The sequence below is a fragment of the Chamaea fasciata genome, unplaced genomic scaffold (assembly GCF_029207755.1).
Source record: "Chamaea fasciata isolate MVZ Bird 193981 ecotype frontalis unplaced genomic scaffold, bChaFas1.0.hap1 SCAF_15, whole genome shotgun sequence".
NCBI lineage: Eukaryota > Metazoa > Chordata > Aves > Passeriformes > Sylviidae > Chamaea > Chamaea fasciata.
Window position 1 is genome coordinate 18263750 of NW_027094100.1, and position 22622 is coordinate 18286371.

General features: G+C 42.4%; 1 protein-coding gene across 2 annotated transcripts in view; it reads right to left on the minus strand.

Annotated features, from left to right (window-relative positions):
- KCNIP1 (potassium voltage-gated channel interacting protein 1) overlaps window positions 1–22622 on the minus strand; it is a 241181-nt gene that overhangs the window by 139754 nt on the left and 78805 nt on the right. The window contains exon 1 of one of the 2 annotated variants that reach the window (XM_066197360.1): window positions 1648–1707. The exons of the other annotated variant lie outside the window; for it this stretch is intronic. The gene's annotated coding sequence lies outside the window, so the exon portion shown is untranslated. Of the gene's footprint in view, window positions 1–1647; window positions 1708–22622 lie in introns of those variants that run through there. 2 annotated transcript variants of the gene reach the window in all.

Below are 22622 nucleotides of genomic sequence, written 5' to 3' on the forward strand. Positions count from 1 at the left end.
AACTTACAAACACATATAAACCCTGCTGAGGTAATCTTGCATGTCCTAGAAGGAGATTAATATCATACCTCAAAAAATAAACATGTGGGCTCCTGACACTAGCTTCTATACTCATATTCACAGAGATGTAGTTCCTTTATAATGAATGTTCATGACCCCTTCCTCATCTTGTCCTAACCTCTTACTGCATTCCTTAAAATTACACCGGTCCACTCTAAGGACACACAGAGCTGTAATTTAGGCTGGAACTTCCTGACCATCTTCTCAGTCATCTCAGTCCCAGTCCCCACCAGTGGGTAAATCAACCAAGTCCTGAGACAGGTTTGTGCCAGGCATGACAGTGAGGGAGTGAAAAAAAGCATTTTGCCAAGGGCAAAACCCTCATTTGCTTTGTCTTCTTTTGTCCCTGAGGTTTAGGAGGTGGTGAAACAGTGGGAACAGACCATCATACGGAGTAAGACTGGGACTAGACCTTGGGCTTCTTCTCAAGAGAGCTTAATAAAGTAAACCTTTATCTTTTGAAGGCCTAATGTCATCAGTTCAGGCAAGATCCAATCTGCTTATTTAAAAAGATGAAAAGTGGAGTACTCTAAGACAGGATGAACACTCCTGAGCCCAGGTAGCTGCAAATTTTTCTCAGTATTAATCACTCCTATTTCTGCCATGCTTAACTAAAGGAAAAAAAAAAGCTACAAACTGAGACAAATATTAAAACTATTTGTCACCACAAAGGCTATATTACAGATAGATAACATTCTTGGATGAAGGCAATAAAGGTTTTTGAAACAAAGAAAGAACTTGCTGTTCACTTTATAAATTTATAACCTTAATTCAATAATCCTTCTCTATAAAATAAGTGGTGCAGTTTCTAAGCAGCACGTGAATGGTTTTCTGAACTGTATGTGCAATGATTTCACCAAATACATGATTGTACCAGCTCGGGCACTCAGCTCACCCCAGTATCCCAAAGCCAGTAGAGCAGGGATGGTAGTTACAGCCTTCAGGCAATGCTGTTGCTTTGCTCAAGATGAAACTATGTATGCATTAGTTTGGCAAGGAATGAGAGAAGAAGTGTGCCCATTACATACTGTTGTTTGGGACACTTTCTACAGCATGCTGCTCACAGTGCTGCTATGGACTTGTGTATAGCAGAACTGAGTTATAATCTAGGAAACGTCTACAGTGTGTACCAAAACTATTAGTTAATTGTCGGCAATTATTGCATTTGGCACAAACCACACACGAGCACAACAGAACAGCTGTAGGGACAATACCTCCACACAGGCCCAAAAGCAGTGGGAAAACCCAACGGCTTTCGGTGTGTTTGCCTATTGAGCAAACTGCAGCCCAGCTGTGCCCAAGCCTGCAACAATGGGATGAGGAGCACAGCTGGCAACACAGGAGCCCAGACCATGTGGAGGGCAAGCGAGAACAGAGCAGGACTATGTGCCGTGCAAGGAGATGTGCATGAGTTCAAAGAGGCAGGGCAGGAGCCCTGTCAAGTGTCCTCTTGCAGAAGATGGTTAAATACCAGGCAAGTTCAAAAGAAATTTTGTTTAGAGATTTAATGGCTTCTTTTAAACACAATTTGCCCAGTCAGTGGCTAAACTTCTACAGGCTCATGCAGGGAATCTACTAAACACTCACCCTCTGGAAGCACTTGCCAGACACTTTGGAAAAGCAGCAGCACCAAACTCCTCCGGCTTCCACGGGACCTGGTGAATGCAAGAGGTGCAGTTGGAAGGTTTCTCTGAGGAACACCAACCTGCACTTCACACATGCATGCAGCACAGCTGCCTTTAGCAACCACAATCTCACCACTGAACTTCACTGTGAATATCTACTTCTGTTGGATTTAATTACTCCAATCCAACACTTGACTTTGAATTATTTGCTTCTCACTTGCCAAAACTGTGGTTCCCTCTCACTTTTCTATGACAAAAAAATCCAAACTGTTGCTGCTGACAATACAGCTAATATTTACAAATAATTACCAAAAATATTTCAAGGTTTGTAAATATCTCAGTAAAAGATGACATTTACGGATAAATTTACAACATGAGATGTGAGTCACAACAGACAAAAATCCTCAGAGAACTGACATCTATAGATATTTAAATCATTGTGTAAATCATATAGACACTGCACATGCAGAAGCTCTTTTAACATAGCTGATACGATGATTTCTATTTCATGTGGGAGAAAATGGATACACCAGAGTGATGCTGTATTCCTCTTCAACCCTGCACAGATGCCAGGGCTGATATTGGGTGATTTATTATCCCACACACTTGCTAAAACTCTTTCAGAAGACAGTACCAGTTTGTGCTGGCCACATTTTATTTTTTTCTTTGGGCTTCAGAAATGAAATGTGTCTTTCTGAACACTACCTTTCATGGAAAAAAGACATTCAGGGTTCAAAAGGTTTCAATCAAGAGTAAATTTGGATTCTCTTTTTTGTTCTCTTTTCCACCAGTGAAAGTATATAACAAAATGTTTTGTGTTTTACACCAAATACAATATTAGCTGTAATAAAAAAAATAAGTTCTCTTATTTTATTAAAAAATAAAAAAGGGTTCATCATATTTTTTCAAGTTTCTGTATCTTTTGGCACTTTTTTTCTTTGGGGGGGGTGAATCTGTATTAATAGTTCAAAAGGACAAAACCCTGTCCTACTTCTGCCTGCCACCCTTGCACAGAAAGACATGTCCTATTTGGCTTTAAAGGAACCTGTGTCAGCTGCTCCAGAAGATCTTAAGCAAAGTAAATTTCTACTCAGAGCTCAAGGCACACACCACCTGTTTTTATACAAGCCTCTCCCTTGCTTCCAACACCTATTGTTTCAACAACTCGGAAAAATCAGGTGTGTGTGGCCCCCTCACCCTCCTTGGGTACAAGAGGTTTTCCGTTGCTCGTAACGTCGATCTCTACCCAAGCTGGCTGCTGAGAGGCGCTGGTGGCGGTGCTCCCCAGCCCACACTGAGCCTGCGCTGCCACTCCTGTAAGTAGGTTACTGGCACCAAGGGGAGCAAGAGCCTGAGAATTAACTCTGCCCTCCTGCATTACAGAAGTGTGCAACTCCAGAATAAATGGGAAGGGACTCCCTGGAGAGAGCAGCATTGACAGCAAAGCCAGCCCCAAATTTTCCAGGCTGAATTAAGCTCGACACGATTTGTGAAATTCCTGTACAATTAGTTCATGGCTTCAAACTTTCCTCCTGGACTCAGAGAATGCTGTTGGATGTAGGGTAAGGTTTTCCTAATAGCTGCTAAAGTTTAAAAACTGAGGCTTAGGGAAAATAAGACATGTGGCAGATTGAGATGTTTGAATTGAGAATCCTAGATATATTCGAGCTGGAGAGCAAGGAGGTTTTGGGAGCTGGATTTACAAATCCACATCTATTTTATGAAGGTGCCTAATTAGAGTGCTGCAAAAATAAAGCTATCCAACTTACATACAGTGTTTCCTTGCACTGCCATGCGTCAGCAGGTTTAGCACTCAGGACTGTTAACTGATAAATCCCTTCTGTAATGTGACCATTACAGTGAACATCAGCAGGAGCCAGTAACACAAGTGATTTTCCTCATATCTGTGAGCAGTTTTATTCTGTAAATATCTCCTTTCACAGGCCAATAAACACTTCTAAGATGGAAGCAGAAAGCAGGTGAAAACTTACCTCTGTTTTTCAGATTGGATTTATTTACAAGAATTTAAAATCACTACTCCTGTTCCTCTAAATTCTCTTTAATTCCGCAAATATCTTACTTATGCTTTAGATTCTCTGCTTCAAAGCTACACAACCTTGCAGACACTCCAGGCATGTGCATTCAGCTGCATGCTCCAGAACTGCTTGTCCCAGAAATGTATATGCATGAAACAAAGAATCAAACAGTTGGAAAAACATTTAGCTCCATTTTCTGGAATGTCTACAGTGAAAACAGAAATAGGAAAGAGATCATTTTGGCAGTGTCTCTACATTTATGTGGACCCTGAAATATAAATCAGTTCAAGGATCTCTTACTAATACCAGAAACATTCAGTTAACACATGTGTTGTTCTCCAGGAACCAAGCTTAGAAACCACTCCAATGTTATCTTTATTAGAATTTAAGTCATAGTCTTATGGTTTTTCCAGCATAGAAACTAACACCTCCATCTCTCTGAGTTGTTCTCTTCCTACTGTAGGTACCTTCAGACCACCCTTCACGGCAGAGAACGGATTAAAATACCAAATGTTATTTACTGAAAGATCAGACTCAGAATCAGGGCAACAGGAGCAAAATAGAAAATTTACTTTGCCCTTAACAAATGTCACTTTGTTTGATGTAACCTCAACCTGATGAAGGAAGGGGACCTTGCCCTGAATCAGAATAAAGGGCACATTTCAAAGCAGACACAGGATTTAAAACATAAACTTTGGAGCAGTTACCTGTTCACTCTGTACAAGATCTTACGGTAAACACCACACAGACTCCTCAGGAAGGTGATGCTCATTTGCATGCACACACATCCCAGCCTAGCTTTGCAGGGTTCCAGCTTTCTCTGCCTGCTCTGGCACCAGGCAAAAGACACACTCAAACATTCCCATTTGCGGATGATAACAAATGTTCTCATTGGAGCCTTATGACCACTGTCCACAGCCATTACTGATCTCAAGATACCCCTACACTGTGGTCTCTTTGCTATCTGACACTGCAAAGCTGCACTCACAACATGAATAATGATGCCGTAGATAGCTAAGGCACTCCCACTCTCCTAAATCTCACGATTGAGAGCTAACTCATAATGCTTACAAAACTGAATCACAACAAGCAGGCCAGTGACAAGCAATTAACTTAGGCAAAACTCTACATCCCTAACAGCTATCACACAAAAAAAGGACAGCAAGCTGATGAGGATGCACAAGGGCACCAATGTAGCTTGGCAACGTCATGTCCCCGACCTGCAGACTGGCAAATACAGAGCAGCAGGTGCTGTGAAGATGCAGATCTGGCACTTGCACCATGTCACAGGAAAAGCACAGAGGAAATCAGATCTCCTGCAGCATTGTTCCCACATAGTCCTGTCTCAGCAGTTTAATTTACAAGGAAATGAAGCTCTTTAAGCAGATTGCTCTATATTCATGGCTAACAGGACAGAAACATTAAGTAAATGAGTGTAATTTGTGTGGGCATCTGCAAGGAAGCCTTTCTTCAGGGCCTCAAAGGTACACTAAATTGCTTCTGTTTATTCAGGAATTCAGTAGGGTTTGAAACTTTCTTGCAGGTGGAAAACACTACCAGATGTGCATGTCCCTTACATTTATTTATATTTGTTTAACTATTTTAAACCATTGTTTCCACACAGAATTCAGGCATACTAACTGAAAATACAGGGTCTGATCCTACGTTATACTGACAGTTTAGGGCACTGGTCTCCAAATGGGAGCATGTCCCTCTGAAAGGCTAGATGCCTACAAAGGGGAGCGAGCAGCAAAGCTGCGCCTGCACTTCGCGGCCCTGCAGCCCATGAGCTTGGCCTCAGCTCTGGCACACCCCAGCAGCTTCCAACAACTGGCAGCCTGGTTTTGATCCAGACAGAGGTTAAGAACTTTTACCAGGTCATTCCCCCATCAATAATTTCCAGGCAACAGCTCATAAAGGGACAGTTTTGCTGAATACGAACAATGGAAAGAGCCATAACAAAATTCATTCCAAGTCAAAGCATTTCCACAGTTTCCAAAACATCTCACAAATTCCATGGGGTAAAGAAAAGTTTCAGGTTTGAACCAAACTTTTAATCTAACAACTGATGGGCTTTGTAGGTTTTACAGTAGTACGCACAACATAAGAATGCATTTGCTTGAACAGATACAGCCCCACGTTTATCCTGCACAGCATTCATTTGGACGTGATTGGGCTGTGGGTGACACTCAGAATGACGCACTGGTCTCACCTTGCATTGCTGAGCAGCCACAGCAACCAGCACTGAGAAAAGTGCACACAGCACGCCTCTCTCCTGCGCCACATGAACTTTTGAACTGCCAGTTCTTCACCTCCATCAATAATAAGGACAGAGGAAAGAGAAAAGAGCATCATCTACAAGAAATGCAAATGCAGATGTAGTCGTGTGAAGTGCTATAGCTGATGGCATTGCCCAGAAAATGTCTGATTAGAAAATTACTTTTTTACTTCATACCTTCCTAGAGTGCTGCAGTGAGCTAGGGCAGCCTAGTGCTCAATTGAAGAGGTGATTAGAAATGATGGGGCTCAGCTGTAACATCCTTAACTCCTGCCAAGCAGAGGATGCCAAATTGCTAATGTAAATAGTCCTTTTTGATGCCTTAAAGCCCTGGAGACTAAAGGTATTTTTCTGAAGGATCAGTCTCTGGTTGACTTTCTGTCCCAGTACCAAACCTGCTTTGCTTGCAGGTCCAGTGCTGCCTACAGAAACAGGACAGGACCTTCTGGGATCAGATTTCCTTTGCAGAACTGCACATGCTTGCCTTTACCCATTGTTAAGTACATAAAAATGACCACTCAGGCAGGCAGAATTTTCCTCCTGCCCTAATGTAGCTCTCTCTCCAGTTGTCTGCAGCCAGACTAATTCTGTATGCACATGACTGCAAATGAGACCTTCTGTCAGCTCCCATGTTAAAATATTGGTTAAAACAAACGCCATGTTACAGGGATTCAACTCCACACAAGAACACGTCTTCAGTTCCTGGAGTGCCAGTATGACAATTTGGGGTCATGTTTGACACTCCCTGTGAAGCACGTAAACCAGTGTGCCAATTTAGTTACACTGGTTTATTAGGATTAGCAGGAAACAATCCTCTCTGCACCGACACAAAAGTTTCCAGCTTCCCAGTTTTCATTTTCATGCACTGCTCCCAGTTTAAATGGCAACATGGTCAACAAGTCCTTTGAACTGTGTGGATTAGGAATGCAAAAGGGTGCTTAGGCTCCCCACTGCACCACAAGGCTCACCTGCATGGGATGAAACAGTTTCCCTAAGGGAAACTCCTTTCCCACAGGTGTTTGCTGGCTACTAACATTTTGCAGCTGGAGAGCTAACAACATCATCCTTTATATGGCTGTGTGTACCCCACAGGGAGCAACCCTCAGCTGATGCAGTCTTATGTGCTAAATCAGGGGCCTTGGCTGAGGTTTCAGCTGATTATCAAAAAATCTATGGGGCTAATGTGCAGGATCACTCACTAGAATAGAGCAACAGCAGCCTGGGAAAACATACCTGGGAGCTTGGTCCTGAGCAGCAGGCAGCAAAGTTAGAACAGTTGTCAAAACATTTAAACTGTGCTTCTGAAACCATCCTCTAACTGGGTTAATCTTGTGAACTTGGCTTGTGAACATGTCCATATTTTCCTGCATATAAATTTGACAGGCAGAAACATTTATTTTGTCAGAGCACTAAAAGCCCCTGATGTTCAGCACTGATCTCTGGCAGGCTGTAATTCGGCTCCCTGCTCCCAGTGACACTCTCCTGTTCCACTAAGGAGCCCTCAGTAAAACAATGCCATGGTTTCATAGGTTTCCTAGAAACCTGCCTCCAGCAGCACAACATGTATCCTCACAGCTCTGTTCTCCGTTTGCTGTTCTCAGCCACAATATAAAATGTCCTGTGCCTACTGGCTTTTACAGACTGTAGCTGTGGCCATCTACAGAAATTTTGGGCACTTTCCAACCAGCCACCCACAGAAGAAGTTTGTGAGAGAAGGATTTTTGTGGAGCAAGAGAAAAGCAAACACTAATGTGTGTGAAGAGCTGTGGTTGTTGAATATGTCAAGAAAGTAATGTTTGGATTGAGGAAAGCCAAACAGATGTAGCAAAGCTGTGCCAGGAAAGGATAGCTCTGTTACCCTTTTTATGTCTTCCTTAAAACATCCTGGTACCAGAGCCAGGCCAGCTCCCCTACTGCCTGCTCACCCTCGGCCTTGTCTGCAAGTACCAGCTCATCCTCCCAGGCAACTCTGCTGCCCCACACCTGCCTGCTAGCACACAGTCGTCCCTCACCTCCTCCAGTTCACATCCTGCCCATGAACCTCTAATCAGCTGTACTGTGCTTTGTTCAAACTCTTCAGACCCTCTATGCACTGAGCAGTGCTGGAAGAAGTAAGGTAGAGATGAATTGACCACTATCTGTATCCTTTTCAGTCCAGACAGACATCACCTGACAGTGACAGCCACAAACACAGACTGAAGACATCTGGGCACAGCTGCCTTCAGTTTTGACTTGTCTATTTTGAAAACGTGGATGCAGTTTACTCTTTCAATGATTTTTTATTTGTTAAGTACAATCCATCTTATAACAGTTACCTCTCTTTCCTCTGACATCTCAAACAAATAAAAGGAGAAAAATTAAATACCTTGCTTGGAATACTAAATATATTTTGGTTAAAAATGCTGCTATGCTGCCATGCAGCTGTTACCTGCATTTCCTAGTTGGTACCCATGGTCATTGGGCCCTTTCCTGCAGGGATGGTATGAGGTGCCTAGAGCACTCTGCACCTGCTGGAAAATGCCTCTCAAAGAAATGCAGAAGGTTCTTACCTTATAAATAGCCATGGCATGAGCAGCAACAGGACACAGAGACCCTTGAGCAGGTACTCAAACTCTGTGCATCTCAGTGTCATGATGTTCTCTGGGTAATGCTTTTGAATAAGAAACACTACCCTTAACATAATTACCCAGGTCTGTCATCCACTGCAAGGAAATCACAGTCACACTTATGCATTCACATCTAAAACTAGAACAAATCACAAGCCAATTCATTTTGTTTGTAAAGTTTCAGGGAATAATTATAACTAATAACAATTTTGAATAATGAAACATTTCAGCTAAAAAAAATCCACATTTGAAAAATTTTTAGATCTTCAGTCTTTTTAACAAAGCTTAAATAAATATGAGAATAAACTATTTGGCCAGGGGTTTGTAAGTGGAGAAGTAAAAGATTTTTATTTTCCTCTCACATTTGACTAAAATCAGAATGACTTCATAACTTGCCTTGGTTTACCTTACCCTGCTTTTTACTTCAATTTGTTCTTCAAAAAAATTGTACAACCATTACTGACTCTCATTTATATATTTGCTGACATTAACAACTGTTAAGTTAGGAATTGCTCAAAACTTCTGCAGTGTATTAAGTTCTAAGCTTTTCATATCTACAGAATTAAATATTTTCAGTTGCAAAACATCCAACTGCTTCCTAATGCCCATTCCAAACATCAAATATCCAGTAATGCACACTGGAAGAGGTAGTGATGACAAAGACAGGAATATTATCAAGGCTGAAAGTTAAAAGTCAGAAAGTATTTTCTGATTAACTCTTTTGAATTATTGTGGAAAAAATGAAACTTCAAAGCACTGGCCTGCAGAGCTGAAGTCTCTGATCCTCTCTTTTCTTTGTGGTGGGATTTCTTGGCTCTGCATGGACATGCTGCATGCACAGAGGCACACAGTACCTGTACCCATGGGCAGGAAATCAGCACACATGTATGCTAATGTAGCAACACTCTGTAGTGTACTTTCCTCCATCCATTTTATTTTATTCCAGACCTCCAAGATGTGTTTGTCTGCAGCATTTCAGGTAGGAGCTGTATGCCTGTGGGAAGCAATCAGGAGCACACATAGCTTATTTTAATTTTCTCATCGCTATCCACTCTTAAGATCAGTTTTTGAGGTTACCCTGCCTCATTGCCAGGAGTCACTTGAAGGCAAAGGAAGAAATTTAGAGCTAGCAACTGCACAGGAGCTAAAGAAATTTTGGCTGAAAGATGGAGAAGTGCGGAATGGAAGCAGTCACAAGTCCGTAAGACCTGGTCACCTCTTACCTCACACTCAGGTGAACTCTGGTTGGTAGGACACAGGGAACCCGAGGACAAACAGCTCCCTCACCTCTGAGCCACCCATCACAGGTGTGTCAGCCAGATGGACGGGATGTTTGGCTGCTGTGACACAGAGCAGCCTCCCACACGCCTCCCTGCACTTCAGAGAAACCAAAACGCTTCATGCAAAGAGGCATGTTCTGACAAGCACTTAATGGTCGCCACAATTTTTCCAAATTGTTTCTGATTTGAGTGCTTACATCTAACAGTTTTGTTGCCGAGTGCTGTTCTGTACACTCTCTACAAAGATAATTCCCTCCAAAAACCTGCCTGTCAAATCCTCAGTTTTCAGTGCAGGCAGACAATTGTATAGTTGACCTGCCAAGCTGTATCAGATGACAATCAGACAAGACTAGGGAGAGAAAGTGAAGTGGCAATGCCAAATACTGGCTCTTGGGCACAGCCAGGAGAAACCAAGCCAGCCATTTTTCCATTCTCAAATGCCTGCTCAGGTCTCCAACCAGGGAGAACAATACTGTCTTGTTTTAGAAGGAAAACAGGTGAGCACTAATCTCTCTGTTCAGAAAATACCCAGACTACAGTCTGAGTCTTTAGAACACATGCATTCATTCACAATAGTCGCAAGCTGTCAAGTTTCTTTGAGGAGCAGAAACAAGAGAAGAGGAGCTTTCAAAGCTTTTATTTTGCAACAGTATGTACAGGGCAAAGTAAATAATGAGGCAGCTTCCCAGATAAAATCTATCATCTCCATTCCATGGCTGCACTAAGGCTGGAAAGGCCCAGTTCCTTGAAACACTACTGAATCACTTTTTCACCTTTTGAGCAGAGAAGCAGGTTGTTCCAGCACAGGGAACTGAAAGGATACAGTCATGACCCAGCAACCTTAGGAGCTCAGGGCAATCTGATGCTCTTATGAAGAATGCAAAGTCAAGCAGAGTTGGTTTCCTGGTAAGTAAACAACTAGGAAATCTGATAATTTGGGACAATAAGCTATTTCAAAATAAAGCCGAGAAATTACTTGCAATAAAAATCACACAACTGACATTTTAAGCAAAGTGAATTTCTGATGTTTGCTCTAGCAAAATTAAAGAACTGTGCCTGACTCCTCTTGCTAATTTAGGTTTGGCTGGTCTTCGATCAAAACATGGTTACTCACATTTAAGGGAGTCAGATTACCAGCTGAAAATTATGCTGCTTGTTGCTGCTGTCAGGGTCAGAGCCTGTAGCTCTAATCCAAACAAGATTCAGGTACTGAGAAATATTCAAGTTATATTTCACTTTCACTGGGGGAGGTAGGGGTGAGTGCATATTTAAGAACAAACAAAAGAACCCAGGGGTGCAGAAAGCAGACAAAACTAGAGATTCCCCTGCTTTTATAATCTGCTAATCCAAACGTTTCCATGGCAAATACGGAAGTGGCTGATTGGAGCCACAGATTTGGTCATGATTGGATGCAGGCTCTCAAAACATAAAAAAATCTCTATTTCTGCATCTAGTTGAAATCAGAGAGGCATTTGTGTGTGCATTATCTGCTGTGCTGGTCCTCTGCTTTTTAGTGGTGTGGTTTGGATGGGGTTTTTTCCCCTCATTTATTGATTTATTGCTTATGTTTGCAGGAGAATATACAAGCAGCTTGATAGTCTCAAGTCCATCTCAACCATCTGTCTAAGCATTAACTACTTATGTACTAAATAGAGGACCAAACAGTCAACTTTGCTGGCATTTGGTTCATAATGAGCTTTGAATGTTACTTCCTGATCCAAATACCTCAAGTCCTTGTATCTTTAGGGTTTTTAAAGTGACATAATCCCGGAACCAGAGGGTAGATAAGGTTGGGTGGGACCTCCAGTTCCCTCTTCAAGGCAGGGTCCTATGGCTCAGGACTGTATTCACTTGGGTTTTGAGTATCTCCAAGCTTGGAGAGTCCACAGTCCCTCTGTGGGGTCTCTTCCAGTGTTCAGTCACCCTCATAGTAATTTTATCCCCTTTATGCTCAACTGGAATTATTTTTATTTCAGTTTGTGCCCATTGCCCCTTGGCCAGCCCCTTGGCATCAGGGAGAAGAGCCTGGCTCTATCACCTTTACTTCCCCCCTCTCAGGTATTCATACACACTGATTAAGGCTTCCCTGAGCCTCCTCTACTGCAGGCTGGACAATCTCAGCTCTCAGCCTCTCCCTGGATGTCAAATGCTCCAATTGTTTCATATTCATCATAGTCCCTCAGTAGACTCAGCTTATCAGGTCCCCATCTCTTCCATCCTGGGGAGTCCAGCACCAGACACAGCATGGTAGATGTCTCACCAGTGCTGCACAGAGGAGGAGCATCACCTCCCTCAGCCTGCTGGAGAAGCTCCGCCAAGCACAGCCCAGCAGACCACCAGCCACCTTTGCTGCTGGCTCACTGTCAGCTTGTCCCCAGGACCTCAGCCAGGCTCCCAGGAATGCTGGTCTGACATACAAGCAAAGTGAACATGGTGGAAAGAGGTATTATCTTTTAGTAGGTCAACTCAGAATCCTGAAAAAGGCAGACAAGAATCCCAACAGGAAACAATTCCTAATGAAATGTAAAAATAATCGGTGGAACTGCCCCGAGCCACTCCCAAAGCGAACAGCACAAATCTCACAGACTGCCTCAGGACACTTCAGTGAACAGGGAAAGTTTTTGCTGCTTTACTGATGGGACTGCAAGTCTAAGAAGCAAAAATCTTATCCTGCAGGACAGGATAAAGGGTCCCAACCTACCAACACAAAATGCCCAATTATATTGGACTAACTTTTCACATTTGAGCCAAGTGAATGATGTCCTCCTGTACAAACACAAAATTCTGTCCTTGCTCAGAGACAAAGGCTCATGCTTGATGGATAACTGCTCTCCACTTGACGATTTCTGTGTCACTCCTACCTTTATTGCTTCAGGCTCTCCATTTTCATTAGAACAAGCGATTTAATCTTGTATTCTTGAACAGTGCTAATATGTCCTCTCTAGCCTTGCTGCTCACAGTTGGACTAACCAAACCAGCCCCCAGTCCCACTGCCAACACTCCAGACCCAGCCACAAGCAAGACATGAGGGCAAGTGGCACAGCAGAGCTGTGTCATGTGCCAAAGCTGGAAGGGTTCAGCATGGGCCACTTGCACCCAACCCACTCTGCCCTGACCCACCATGGGCTTCCTGGTATTTATTAACTGATCTCTTTATTTTACCTATTCTTGAAACAATGCCTGCTTTTTGCTTTCACTTTATTACACTGGAGAGTCAGAGCTTCAGACACTGGTGAGAAATGTTCTACTTGGAGGAGCACATACTTACAGGCATGAGAGAGCATTTTTACAGGTGTGGATCTAGGCCTGTTACAACTATTTTATCTAGGCCCTTGTTTTACCAGCAGTATTTAAATAAAGTCCTGAAATATTCAGATAAACACAAATAGATAAATATAATAATTAATAAGTAATAATGTGATAATTTAATAATAAAATAAACAATTTACTGGATTAAAGATAAACTTAGCAGTAGCCAATGGAGCAATGGCACCCAAGCACCACTAGCTAGCTGCCCTCTGGCAGAGAAGGCCCCACATCAAGCTGCACCAACAGCCACACAGCAAACACTGAAACATATGATCCTTTCTCTCTGCTCAACACTTGGGCAAGTACAGCCACAGTACTGGACTCCCTAGACCAAGACAGATTTGAATATGATAGAGCATGGTCTGGTAGAGGCCACCAGGATGGCTGAGGGCTGGAAGAGATACCAAGGGAACATGTGGCCAGCACAAGGAGCCAGTCCATCACGTAGTGGTGATGGACTATTTAACTCACAGACAAAGAACAATTTCAGATTGTATTTAAGCCCAGCACGCATTAGTGTTTCACTGCTCACAAGGTAAAGTGCTAACAGCCAGTGTAAAACACACCAGCAAACCACCAAGAGGACATAACTTTGGGAACACAGGTTTTGATAAATACAGCTGAACAACCACTCCCAACTGCCATCAGCAAGATCAAATTCCATTGTAAAGGTTAAAATGTGTGACCGTATCCTGATTTTTACTGCAGGTGACCTCCAACAAAAAGCAATAGCTTGCATCCACTAGAGTGTGGAGCCAATCACAAGACAACAAAGTCACAGAGAATGGATATGTTCAGCCACAAATTATCTACAGTTAGTGAAAATCAGCTCCAGGTTTCTGGCAGGTGGTGGACAAGACACCACTTGGTGTCACAGCAGCCACCATGCCCAACACATCCTGTTCAGTTCTTGTGTACTGCAGTGCCTAAACACAAGTGTAGTTACACCAAGCTTCAGGTGCAACTCAGTGCTTAGACAATTACACAGCTATTCTTACATTCAAAGTAATATCATACACGTCCCAAACAACCACACAATCAGGGGGGCATTGCAATAACATGGAAAGGCAAACTGTAAACCATGTACACACATTCTAACGTAAAACATTACAAGTATCAGGAACATTACTCTTGCTCGCAAACTTGCCACAAACCTCCTCACAGCCCTTGCCCACTTCTCTTTTGCATCATTCATTGGTGTTTGATATTTCCCAAGACAGTTTTCAACTTAAATTGCAAGAAAATCCATACCAACTTGCAATTTAAAGGCATATATATGAACTGAGCAACAGATCCAGTGGAAATAGAGACCTCCCTAGAAATACCAAGAGACTAAAATGCAGAGGTTCAGGCAGGGAATATTTCTTAATAGCACAAATATTGCAGAAGTTACAGAGTTTTTCCTTTTGTTTTCTAAACAATACTCATTCTGTAAGGTATGGATGTGCCCCTGACAGTGCTTTCAACTTTCTGCTCAGCAACACTCTGGAATTTTCTAATTAACCCTGAAGAAAATTGAGCAAATCTCAAGCAAATACTAAACAAACCAGACCTCCTGAAAAATCAGCATTTATAGGCAATATTTATGGATTTAAAGATTAAAATCCCTGGAATTGCTGCTTACTTTCTCATTTTTCATGAGCTTCTGCTTCTCTCCTTCCTTACAAAAACATCCTAATTTTTTCCCCTCTTGCTAATCTTTAAAAAACACACATCATTAATACTGCACGCTTGGTCTTGGATTACTGAATATGCAACACTGACTCTAACAATACTTCCTGAGACAGAAACCCGAAGGCATTGGGAAGAATTTGCTGTATATCTATGTTTTATTCCCTCTTCAAAGGGTTTATATGGCATGAGATTTGGAAATAAACAGGTCACTTCTGCAAGTGTTCTGCATATGAAACCACTGAGTTTCTCCTCATACATGCCTGCATGAAGGATTACAGTATTTCAGATTCTTTTCAACCCCCAAGCCCCTCCACAGCAATTTCTTCATGCCCACCTGTTTTCTCCACCACCTAGCATGCCACTCTCCTCTGCAAATTACCCCTCACAAAATATCGCCAGGTTATTTGCAAGTGGCACATGTTCATTTTCTCCTCCCTTCCCCATGCAAATGTCTCCCACAGCAAATAAACCAAAGGGACAGGAAAAGCTTAAAAGGAGGTCTTACCTTTTGATGGTCTTCTTTGTTTCGTTTGTAGAGAAGAGAACGTACCCATGACAGCACCCATTGCAAAGCCACTCGTGAGTTTTTGGGGAGGATTTATTTTGGCTGGGATTTTTTTTATTCCTCTTACCCCACCCCTCCACTGACAGTGAACAAAATCTGTGTGAAATGCCCCCAAGAACAAAACAAAACAGAGGAAGACAGACACGAAAGAAAAGAAGGAAGGAGGAGGGAAAAAGCAAAGCACTGCAGCTCGGCATTCAGCAAGCGTTAAGCTTTGAGGGTTTTTTTTAAGTCAACACACATGCACTGACTCACAGCCGGCTGCACTGTTATTATTCAAAACAGCTCTCCATCAAAATTTAAATGCTAGGTAGATCCCCTCAGACCAGAGCTGGCAGCAGATGCATCGAAATATTTACTGGAGCACAGCCACATAAACACACAGGCTAATTCTCCTCCTGTTCCCTTATGGCTCCAACCAGCAGCCTGTAGGTCTAGCGAGGAAGCATCAGTGCAGCTCTTCCAGTGAATGCTAAACTGGAGTCCTGTAGACACACTGAGGGTCTCAGGGGGAAGCCAGAGCTTTGGGCTGGATACCAACTCCGAATGAATGGAAATCTTCTGAGTGGGAAGCAATAGTGAGCAAGGCATCAAAGCCCCAGCTGTGCGGGCTGTGTGCTCCTGCTAATTAAGAGTCTGACACAAAGGTAGAAAGCAGTACCGTCTTCTCAAGCAGAAAAGTCAGAGGAAAATTACTAAGTGCAAAGGGGGGGAAACAGAAAATTTCACCACAGTCATTTTCCTTCATATCTTTTCTCACACACCAGAAAGATATGCAAGACAATTAACTTATTTTTCTGCCAAGTATGTATGCACACATTCTTTTCAGGGATATTACAACAAAAAACTGTTGAAACAAAACTCTACAAATACTGAGTGACTAGGAGGAGGTAGAGCGATTCCCAGAATTTTTTTCAGTTCTGTCATATTTCAAAAAATCAGCTAGACATGTGGTTATTTTTCCTCAGAAGGTGAAATAGCAAGTCCTCAGGTACCTGAGTTAAATACACTGAGGCAGGTCTCAGAACCCAAATTAATTTACTACTTGCCTCTGGAGACTGAGATTAGGCCAGCATCTGTGCAAATACCATCTTGTTCAGAAGAAATTCACCACAGAACAAACTACCTTATCTCAATAAATTTCCTCAGCTTTCCTCTAACCTTGCAGTAGATTCCCTCAGATGCAGATCCCAGCACCCCAAATGTTGGTGTCCCTGGAGGTACAACCCTGCCTTACCTGCTGCCCACCCGCTTCCAGCAGCTGTCTTTGCATGCACAGGTATATCTGCATCCTTAGTGTATACCAGCAAAGAACTTCCCCTTAGTTTCTAGTTGCAGAAGTCATTGCACAAAATTTTTTTTTTCTTATTTTATAACTCCAAACACATCAATTGAATTTTTTGTAATAAATACATGGGGGAAGGTGCTGTTTAAAACCCCCAGGTCCTGAAATGAAACACATCAGACTGGGGGCACACAGGGGCCTTTGTGAAAGTGGGAGGAGCCTGTCCTGGCTTGTCTAACATTCCCTGCCTTCCATCCAGCCTCCGCTCCTTCTCCCAGGCTGGCCACAGCTGAGGTCCCACAGCCCCTGCTTCTCCAGCCATCCATTTCCAGATGGGGGTTCCTCAGACTACGCTGATCTGCACCAGGTACTGAACAGCTGTGAGAGATTCTAAAGCTTTTTTAAATTTCAAACATTTATATTTATTAGTGTTTTATTTGCATTTACAGAACAAAATATTACATAGGTTACAGTGCACGTGTAGAAAATCACTGTTCTTGGTAATAATGCATTTAACAAAGCCTGTAGGGTGACCACAGGCTATAGCCAATTCTTTCAAGATGTCAAAACCAGAATCTTCAATCTAGGCAAACTGTCACTAGCAAGAGTCAAGTGTTGCCAAGGTGTAAGAACCCAAACAACTCAGCTGATGAGGTTTTTAAAAGGGTTTATGGTTGTTCATATACACTGAGTTAGACTCACGGGAGAAGTGCTGACAAGATATTCTCAAGAGATCAAAGCAACAAAAAAGAGCTTTACTGGCAGCTTCAGAAAATTGAGGAACTTTGGCAAAAGGGTTAGTACAACATTCAATCAATACAAAGCACTTCTCAAAGAATTAACTGGGCCCATTCAACTTAGCAAACTTTAAGCCCACTCCATTCTAAATTACTCAAAAATTCCAAGTGGGAATTAGGAGAGAGACAGAAGAGGTATAGAAAAAGACATATATAGCTACCGGCTCCTGGGTTCCAATGGTGTTCCGATAGAAATTCTAAGGAGAGGTAGGGTCAAGACATATGAGTACCTCATGTCCTGTGGCTTTAAAATACCCCTTGGCCCTTCCCATATGTGGGGCTTGTGATCATCTGGTCACTCAGGAGCTGTATTAGGGGGCTCCAGGGGTTGGGTGTGGGGCATTGCGTCCAGTGTGCCACAGATTGGCAGCCACTGCCAGGGTGTACAGGGCAGGGCACTGCCTCACCAGGGCAAGGCCTGACCTGCCCCTGCCCCTGCCTCCGCGCACATGCATCCCAAAATGTCTTGAGACATCACTCTTTCCAGTTTTACACAAGGCCACCAGTCACCCATTTCCTCAAGTGCCCCATCTACACATCTTTTAAATATCTCCAAGAATGGTGACTGTCCCACTACCCCGCACAGCCTGTGCAAGTGCCTGACCATCCTTTTAGTGAAGGAATTTTTCTTAATACCAAACCTACACCCTCCCTTGAGGCCAATTCCTCTTGTTCTATCTTTTGTTACTTGGAAGGAGACAGACCCCACTTGCCTACAAACTCTTACATCAAAAAGTACCTGGAAAGTAGCTGGCTTCAGGATTCCTTTTGACATCAGTTGGATCTCAGCCATGCAGAAAGAGCTCTGGGAGTGACAGATCAGGCTGTCCAGATGGAGAGACAGCCAAGAAGGAAGTGATTTGGGAAGACAAAATTGCATACCTGATGTTGCACTGTTGTTTACTTGAAACAGCATGGCATATGAAGGCAAAGGGCAAATGTAAATATTCAGTTTTCTCTGAAACTTGAAAGAAATATAAGATCTGTCTTGGCTGAAAATCAGTATTTACAGGTCCCTAAGAAATCACAGGGATAAGTGGTTACACACATTTTTATATGTATGACTCAAATATACAAGAATGGGTATGAGAGGAGGGACCATGTCTGTGCCTAGGCAGATGAGCACAGAATTGTAAATCCCCTGTTCAAAAAGCAGACTTTTTTTTTTCACAGCTGGAAACCAAGACCTCAGAGGAACAGAGGCATCGTAAACTCTAAAAAACTAGAATATTTGCCAGAGCAGGCAGGAAATCTCTTTCCTCAAAAGATAATAATTCAAATGCATGAAACTAGGAGAGAACACTTTAAGATGTAAAAAGTGCTGGTGGACATCCTTTATTTGAGGAGGTGAATATTTTTCAGAGTATTTCCTTTAGACATAAGAAGCTGCCTGAGCTCTGACTGTGATGGTGAAATGCACAGTTGTAGCTATGTGGGTACCTAAGTCAGCATCCTGGGTAAGAGATGCTAAAAAAGGACCAAAAGTACATTAGGGATGTACTGATGCTCTGCCTGTACACCTGCCTGCAGTAAATTCAGAGCTTGGTTCTGACACAAAGGTGAACATTAGCATCAGTCTAGCAGATCACCTGGGAGTATTTTGTTTTGTTGTTATTGTGAATTGAACTATACTATATCTGTGCATGATGGAGCAGACTTTGCTGCAGAGTGGACATAAACAGGCTTTGAAATTCAGATGTGGCACCTGCCCTGAATAACCAACCAAAACCAGATTGTACCTGATACCTTGCTACAACTACAGCAACTCCACACAAAAGCAAGCTTAGGAAGGGCAGTTGTTTATCAATATCTATGCAAACAATCATAGGAAATTCCATCATCCCTATGGAAACCACAAGGTCTGTGACAATTCTGCCGGCAGTCAGTACACTAAAGTCATTCACCAAATTAAAACAAAGACTAAATTATAGCATAAAGCTCACCACTATAGCATATATATACATGTAATGTAAATTAAGTGGGATTGGGGATGACTGAGAAAGTAGCATAATAGTGTGATCTACAAACTGAAACCTCCTTTCCATGAGACCAATGGGACAAAATAAGGTTTGTTCTACACTGGGTTTCATAAAAATAAATAATTTCAGGTAGCTACCAAGCTGTTAAATCACTGGCATTTCTAATAAATGTTTTCAGGACTTATGAAATCCTGAAGCCTTAATGGGAGCCAAATCCAACCTTCCTCTGACTAAAGGAAAGCAGCGTTCTTCTAGGGAAAAGAAGATTGGGAAAAAAAATGTTTCTTAAGCCAGTTTTTATCTAGATTCAGCTGCATTCCTACATGGCAGAACTATGTAGAGCTGGAAAGATGTGATGTGACAAATACACTGTTAAGACACTCAAAAATCTTGACAAATCTGGAGATTTCTTCATTTTACAGAGAATCACCACTTTTGGGGAATACTTGCATAGCCTCTCAATAATATGAGTCTCAGCAGTACCAGTGAGTATTTCCATCTGTAACTCCATCTTAACTTCATTTTTGTGAGAGAATTCACATTAAGGTCACAGCAGATGAAGAATGCTTCCAATAAAAGGGATATATGCTATTCCTCTTGTGCTAGCTGGTGGACTGAATTACTACTGTTAAAATTATATAACAACTTTTATCTTGCTGCTGAAGTGCTCCCCAAATCACATTATTGGTAGCAGATCTCTTCAAGTTCTGTTCAATACACCAATCCAGATAGCCTCTGGAGTTAATAACTGATTAAAAATACTCCATTTCAAGATGTACCAATGGAAGGGTGGAGATACCTCTGAGACACATTGTGGCACTACTTCCACTGGTGGCAACGCACTGTGTGAGATAACCCCAACTAAAGCAAACTCAACTCATCATCTTCAGATCAGAATGTCTGCACGACTTTTAATTTACTCATTTGAGGGTATCTTCAAGACTGAGAATCAACTTTTTGTAATATATCACTTTTAAAGTGCAAGATTGGACGGGGCTTGGTGCAACCTGTCTAGTGAAAGGTGTCCCAGCCCATGACAGGGGGTAGGAACAAGATGGTTCCTGCTTTAAGGCCCCTTCCAATCTAAATCATATTGAATATGATTCTGTGGGTTGAACAAGCCATGCTTATCTCTCAGGCACAGAAGGGCTGACAGGGAAGCAGCCTCCCTGCTGTGTTACCAGGGCCAAACCCTGAGCTGCAGGCAGAAGCAGCTCACCACATGCTTCAGGGAGCCGTGACAATTTTACAATGCACACGGAGGTCAGTCCAATGTTCCCACACCTTGTGCACAGTCTCCAAACAGATATATATGGACAAAAGGAACAAAATTTGTCTCTTGTCTCTTCATCCCAAAGGTATTTCCAGGAGTCCAAGAAGCTAAGCCATACTTAGATTAGTGCTAGTATACAAATTCTCTTACTTGTTGCAGGAGACTCATTTTGACCCACAGACTGCATGGACACTAAGATGGCATTTTTCTTCTTTGGGCAAACCAGGTATCTACCACCACAATCACAGGGTTCCCAGCTGCTGTCTGACCTGTTTGGGTTTCTTGCAGGGGAGTCAGTGTTTTACTTATATACTGGAAGATGGGTAATTGATTAACATTCCAGAGATCCATCTTCAGTAAAACCCTGCTGCTAAACTGCACAGAGTGAGAATTTTTTCATTTTTGCAGAGGAGCAGGGTGTCACTGGGGTGCCTCTCAGTTAAAGAAAAGCTACACAAACCTCTGTCATACCATGGAGCCCACATTAACTATCTACACAACTACAGATTGGCAGTTTTTGAATTACGGTAATGAGTAACTTCTGAGAAGTTACATGCAGATCAGTAAATTCCAGTTAGCTCTTGGGGTTTTTTTTCAGATTCCCTCCAGCTGGCTTCCACAGCAGACTTATTCCTTGGTTTAGATTTCATTCTTGCCACAGCAACAACAGCAAAAACATTAATAGCCAATTTACATGAAACAAATCTTCTGCAATCCTCTCTCACAGAGACTGTCAACAAGGTTTCATTATTTCTGTGGGAAATGCCCTGGAAAAAAGCAACCCTGAGGAACTTAGAGGATTCAGGTTGGCTCAGGGGTGGGCAGAGGGATCTCCAGGGCTTCAGGGCAGAGGAGCACCTACCACTGCTGCTCTGCCTGTACCTTTACACTCTCCAATTTACAGAAGCCCCTGGACACAGCAACCCCCCACCAGCAGAGCCACAAATTGCAAGTAAGTTTGTGTATGAACGGGGGGCATAGCTTAGGTTTAGGTGGCAGATGTCAGGTTTAAGATAAAGCTGCAAACCCTAACTTGACAAACACAGAACAGCACTATCCATGAAGCCATTTTCCCCTATGACATTCAGACTATAGTACCATTTCAAAACCTAAAATACATACTATTTTCTCTTTAACAAGTCTAAATGAGAAAGACTAATACTACCCTGACCTCTCACATGAAAAAATAAAAAACCCTCCAAATGCACTGAAAAACGTCAGAGAGAAAAAATGGGAATGAAGATTCACTGCTTCTGATCTTTGTGGAGTCACTGGCTTTACTTCTTCAAGATACAGAAGTAAAAAACCACAAAGTTATTTGTCCCCACTGTGGGTATTTAAATCTAAGACTCACCTGACTTCTTACGATAAATCGTCTACTGGAGTGCACTGACTTTTCCCAGCCTTCTAGTATGGGCCTGACAAGCTAAAAAAAATCAGTGTCCTGCAATAACTAGGCATTGTGGCCAATGATTTGGGAAGAGATGGAAAAAATAGGAGTAAAAAGAAAAGAAATCCCTGTTGCATCAGGATCAGCCCTACTCTGACGTGGGAACTGACAGTGGTCAGATAATAGATTTTTTAGGCTCCAGGCAGTGGCTTGGGCCTGTGGGAAAGCCAAGTACAGAACTCGCTCACACTGGCCTGGGAAATCGTAAGAAGGAATCAAAACAATCCTTGGAAAGCAAAAGACCATTATTTTCTAACTTGTTGTTTACTTGTAAAAAATGGTCAAGAGGTGTTGCTCTAATTGACCAATCTAATTGACCAATCATATTGACCAAAATACTGTATAAAAGAGTCTGTCTTTCAGTAAATCTTTGCTATAATGCCCTCTGAAGAACCGAAGTTCTAT